Raw genomic sequence first — 6000 nt, 5'->3', positions numbered from 1 at the left:
GTTGCACTGTGGGTAGCTATCCCATAGTTCCCGCAGTCTCCCCCGCCCATTGGAATTCTGGGTTGAGATCCCAATGCATAATGGGGCAAAAACAGTGTCGCGAGTGATTCTGGGTAAATGTCGTCACTCAATCCTTCCTCCGTGAAAGCAATGGCAGACAGTCATTTCGTGCCCTTTTTCCCTGGATTGCCCTGGCAGACGCCATAGCATGGCAACCATGGAGCCTGTTTTGCCTTTTGTCACTGTCACCGTATGTGTACTGGATGCTGCTGACAGACACAGTACTGCAGTGCTACACAGCAGCATTCATTTGCCTTTGCAAGGTAGCAGAGACAGTTACCATCCCTATTGCACCGTTTGCAATTGGAAATTGGCGATGACAGTTATCAATCCTTTTGTACAGTCTGCTGCTGTCATGGGTGCTCCCAGCTGGCCTCGCTGAGGTTGGCCGGGGGCGCATGGACAAAAATGGGAAGGACTCCCCAGGTCATTCCCTTCTTTGTTTTGTCTAAAAATAGAGTCAGTCCTGCCTAGAATATGGGGCAAGTGTACTAGAGAACCAGAGAGCACAGCTGCTCCGGGTCAGAGTCCCAGAGATCCCGCAGAAATAATGAACTGCATGCCATTCTAGGGGGTGCCCCTGCAACAACCCCACCCATTGCTTCCCTCCTCCCACACCCCTCCTGGGCTACCGTGGCAGTGTCCCCCCATTTGTGTGATGAAGTAATAAAGAATGCAGGAATAAGAAACACTGAGTTTTTTAGTGAGATAAAATGAGGGGGAGGCAGCCTCCAGCTGCTATGATAGTCCAGGGAGTACAGAATCTTCTTTAGACATGAAAGGGGGGAGGGGCTGATGGAATTCAGCCTCCAGCTGCTATGATGAGGACGGTTACCAAGCCTTTTGTACCGTCTGCCGGGAATGACCGGGAGTCATTCCCATTTGTACCCAGGCACCCCCAGCTGACCTCACCAAGGCCAGCCAGGAGCACTCATGGGCTGATGATGACGATGGCTACCAGTCATTTTGCACCATCTGCCACCAGGAAGGGGATGCTGGTGTTCAGTGCTGCAGCACCCCATCTACCAGCAGCATGCAGTAGACATAGGGTGAGATTGAAAAAAGGCGAGAAACGATTTTTTCCCCTTTTTTTACGGGGCGGGGAGAAGGGTGTAAATTGATGACATACACCCTGAAAAACCTGGGAAAATGTTTTTGACCCTTCAGGCATTGGGAGCTCAGCCAAGAATGCAAATGCTTTTCGGAGACTGCGGGTACTGTGTGTTAGCTGGAGTCCTCAGTACCCCCTCCCTCCCTCCATGAGCGTCCATTTGATTCTTTGGCTTTCCGTTACGCTTGTCACGCAGCACTGTGAGTCCCTGCTGTGGCCTCTGTCTATCATAGCCTGGAGATTTTTTCAAGTGCTTTGTCATTTCGTCTTCTGGAACAGAGCTCTGATAGAACAGATTTGTCTCCCCATACAGCAATCAGATCTAGTATCTCCCGTACGGTCCATGCTGGAGCTCTTTTTGGATTTGGGACTGCATCGCCAACCGTGCTGATCAGAGCTCCACGCTGGGCAAACAGGAAATTCAAAAGTTCGCTGGGCTTTTCCTGTCTACCTGGCCAGTGCATCCGAGTTCAGATGGCTTTCCAGAGCGGTCACAATGGTGCACTGTGGGATGCCAATACCGTCGAATTGCGGCCACACTAACCCTAATCCGACATGGTAATACCGATTTCAGCGCTACTCCCCTCGAGTACAGAAATCAGTTTAAAGAGCCCTTTATATCGATATAAAGGGCTTCGTTGTGTGGACGGGTGCAGGGTTAATTCGGTTTAACGCTGCTAAATTCGGTTTAAACACGTAGTGTAGACCAGGCCACAGATGCAGCTGAAGTCATTTGGAACTGTGTTTTGAACACATACATTTCTGTATAATGTTAAGTATTCTGAAAACCTAGGTCTTTAGCCTCTCAAACTGCAGACCCAAAATTAGTAGATACTTTTGACTTCAATCTGTCTGTGCCTCAGTTCCCTATCTGTAAAATGGAGATAACACCCCCTCATCTTACAGGTATGTTGTGAAAATTCATGAGTGTTTGTGAAGCACTCAGACACTGTAGTGATCAGCACCATACAAAAGCCAATGAGGAAATTAATAATTCTATCTTCAGAGTTAGGTCTGAATAGTATACAGTAAATAAGGTATGGGACCATTGAACAACATGGAGAAAACAAAATATTGAATAGCTGCTCATTGAGTGTGTGCCATTCATTCTGTGCACTGAGTGAGGCAGAAGTCCTGTGGAAAAAATAGCATGTGATTAGGAAATTAAAGATACACATATCATAATGCACAAGGGGGCCAAGATAAGGTTGCACCGACAACTTTAATTCTGGCATTTCCTAACTTTTGAGTGCTTGACTTTGCAATCTTAATAATGGTCTTGTAATTTGTCTGTCTAATGTATTTGTATCCGAACTAGTTTAAATGCAGATGATATTCTTATATCCAGAAAAATGGATAATCCATTTTTAAATCCTGCCAAATCCTTGTACCCAGTGGTATCGTATGAAAATGAGTTACACAGGTTAATTATGTTGTCTAAACAAATATTTCCTTTATTCTTTTTAAATGTATTGCTTTTCATTAATTGGGAATCCTTTTGGTTTTACATTATTTAAAAAGAATAAATTAGACTACCTTCTCTATTGTTTTTCTTATTTTACAATTAAATAACAAAAAAACTTTAACTCAGAGTTAAGATTACCTGGTCATAGCTTGTCCCCTTCCAGAACATAGAATTCTTCAAAACTCAAACTTCTGAATACCAGGAAATACAGAATTAAGGTAGATGCCCATGCAACCTTATTTCTTCTACTCTGGAGCTGGTAATAACCACTGGGTATTATCTTCATACAGTTCTGCTGCATTCACTATTTTGGGTGTAGCAATACTGGATGGTGGAGGAATAAATTGGAGCATCTTAGAAGAGCTGTGATTTTTGCATGAGGAGATGTGGGTCTGAGTCCCTACCCCTCACACACAATGTATGTTACCAAAGGAAAGAGGTACATGTGTACCTTGGGGGTCCAGCCTGCATCATTTCAGTGCAGAATCTTGTAGGTTCAGGTTGTATGTGAGCAGCAGGGCACAGGTCTTCTTTCCATGGATATTGACAGTAGTGAGGTGGGTTATGAGAGCAGTCAGTCAATTTCATGATGAGGAAGGGAAAGGATAGGTTTAGGTAGTATCCTGTGTGAAGGGGTTGTAAAAGGATATGAACCTTAACCTTAACTCTGTCCGCTGATGTCTTAAAACATCACACTCTCTCTCTCTCTCTCTCTCCCCTTTTCACTTTATTGGACAGGCACTACCTGAACTTGCCCTACACTCAAACACTGTGCCTACTTCTGCAACAAATACAACAGTTGTAAGTTTAACAACCATGGAGCCCTGGAGCCCCCCCTCGCTATCCCAGGGCTCTGGGGGCTATTTAAAGGGCCCACAGCTCCCCTGCTTCTACCGCCCCAGTCCTTTAAATAGCCGCCGGAGCCCTGGAGTAGTAGCGGGGCTCTGGCAGCTATTTAAAGGGCCGGGGCGGTAGAAGCAGCGGGAGCCCTGGACTTTTTAAATAGCCCACAGCCCTACCCCAGGGCTCCAGCAGTGGGGCGCTGGTGGAGACCCAGGCCCTTTAAATTGCCCCCTGGGGAAGCCAGGCCACCCCTTTAGCAACTGATTCTACACCAGCATCTAAATTTAACAACCAGTTCTTGTGAACTGGTGCGAATCGGCTCCAGCTCAGCACTGGATAAGGGGCTGTTTAATTGCGGTGTAGACATGCCCTGAGACCCACCAGGACCTGTAATCTATAGGTACTTTTCCAGAGACAAGGTGGGTGAGGTAATATCTTTTAGGTGTCTTTCCAGGTAGTTAGCCCCTCTCTCTACATATGCTGAGTGTAATCCATTAGGCACATGGATAGGCATGTGAGCTTTAACCCTTTTCTACACTACAAACTTATGTCAGTATAACTATGTTGCTCAGGGGTGTGGAAAAATCCACAGTCCTGAACAATGCAGTTATACTGACCTAACTCCTGGCATAGACAGCACTATATTTATGGGAGGGCTTCTCAGTCTCCCGCACTATGAACACAGAGGCAGGCAGGCAGGGGTGGGGGTGTGTTTGTGAGAGAGAGACTGTTATGCTGTGCAGAGCAGGGAGGGAGATGAGTGCTGATGTGGGGCCTCTCCCCCTGCCTCAGGACTGCTTGCTTCCAGAGGCTGTCTGAATTTTTAGACAGCATATGGACACACTCACTCTCCCTCAACACACACGCTCCTGCAGCACAAAATCAGCCTCTCTCTCTCTCTCTCACTCACACACACTCCCTCCCACTCTCTCACGTATTCCCCCAACACACACAATGTCTCTGTCTCCCCCGACACACACACATTCCCTGTCACATGCTCCTGTCCCCCACTCCCCTCCACACACACTTTAGTTGAAAAGCAGCTGACAATCTAGTAGGATGCCCAGGGAACGATAGGATTGAGAAACCTGCATCATGTGAGGCTGTACCTACCCCATGAGGCATTGCAAACCCTTCCCAAAGCACCCTGTGGCCAGTTGCACAGTGGGATAGCTACCCACAGTGCACTGCTCTGTGTCAGTGCAAGAGCTGCTAGTGTGAATGTACCACCTCCCCCGCCCCGCAGGGCCTCCTGACTGCCATGATCAGCTGTTCAGCGGTGAGCAGGAAGCACAGGGGAGGAGGGGGCGGGAAGAGGTGGGGGTGGAACAGGGGTTGGAAGAGATGGGGTGAGGACAGGGCCTGAGGTGGAGCCAGGGGTCAAGCACCCCATGGCAAATTAGAAAGTCAGCACCTATGCTTGGTCAAATGGCCTCAGATTTGGGTCACTGACCATACCCTATGTCCCCATGAGGCACACCAAATTTCAAGGCAATCTAGTTAACCATTCAGATTGTAGAGCACTTAAAACTGCCAGACTTTAAACAGAAAGTTGGTTTAACTTTCTCTGTTATAATCATGGGTGGCCGGTGACCTGACCATTGAGGGGAGGCTAGCCCCTGAGCCCTCCCCTTGTGTCTGAGGCCCCACCCCCTGCTCCTTCTGCCCCCCTCCCCCACAGGACCCATCAGCGCCCCCGCCACTGCCCCTGGCCCAGCACTAGGCAGCTGGGTGATGCAGCCTCGGGACGCCAGGCAATGTGGCCGCAGTGCCCCCAGCCCCGGAGCGCTGGGCGGCCGGGCTGTGTGATCTGAGTGCCAGGTGGGCAGTGTGGCCCCAGCCACCCCAAGTCCCTGCGGAAGGTAGGCTGGCCAGCCCCAATCCCAGCCAGCCTGGGCCAGGGCAGAGTGCCGGGAACTGCAGGAGGGGGCATGGGGGCAGGGCCATGCAAGGCTGTTTGGGAAGGCACAGCCTCCCCCAGTCTATGATACCCGCCACCCATGGTTATAATCCCAGATTTAAAAAAATAAAACAGAAGTTAAGGTTTAGAATACATAATCAAGAGGTACTGTAACTATTCCAGAAACAAGCCTTACAAACTCAGGAAATTGAGTTAATGTTAAACTTAAAAGAAACCCAAATATGCTAAAGTATAAAAATGTAAAGTTAAGGCACCTCAACAGCATTAAGGCCTTGTCTACACTGCAGAGTTTTGTTGACAAAAGTTATACTACTTTAAAGTGCTTTAATTAAACTGCTGTTGCATGTCCACACAGTGCTTCTTGTGTCTGCAAAGGACATCCACACTAGCATCTCGCATACTGACACAAAGAGCAATGTACTGTGGGTAGCTATCCCACTGTGCAACTGTCCATAGGGTGCTTTAGGAAGGGTTTGCAGTGCCTCATGGGGCAGATACAGCCTCACATGATGCAGGTTTCCCAGTCCCTTCTTTCCCTGGGCATCCTACTAGATCAGGGGTAGGCAACCTATGGCACACGTGCCAAAGGCAGCACGCGAG

Source organism: Mauremys mutica, chromosome 4, assembly GCF_020497125.1.
Source record: "Mauremys mutica isolate MM-2020 ecotype Southern chromosome 4, ASM2049712v1, whole genome shotgun sequence".
NCBI lineage: Eukaryota > Metazoa > Chordata > Testudines > Geoemydidae > Mauremys > Mauremys mutica.
The sequence above is the reverse complement of the archived record's forward strand: the minus strand, read 5'-3'. Positions refer to the sequence as shown.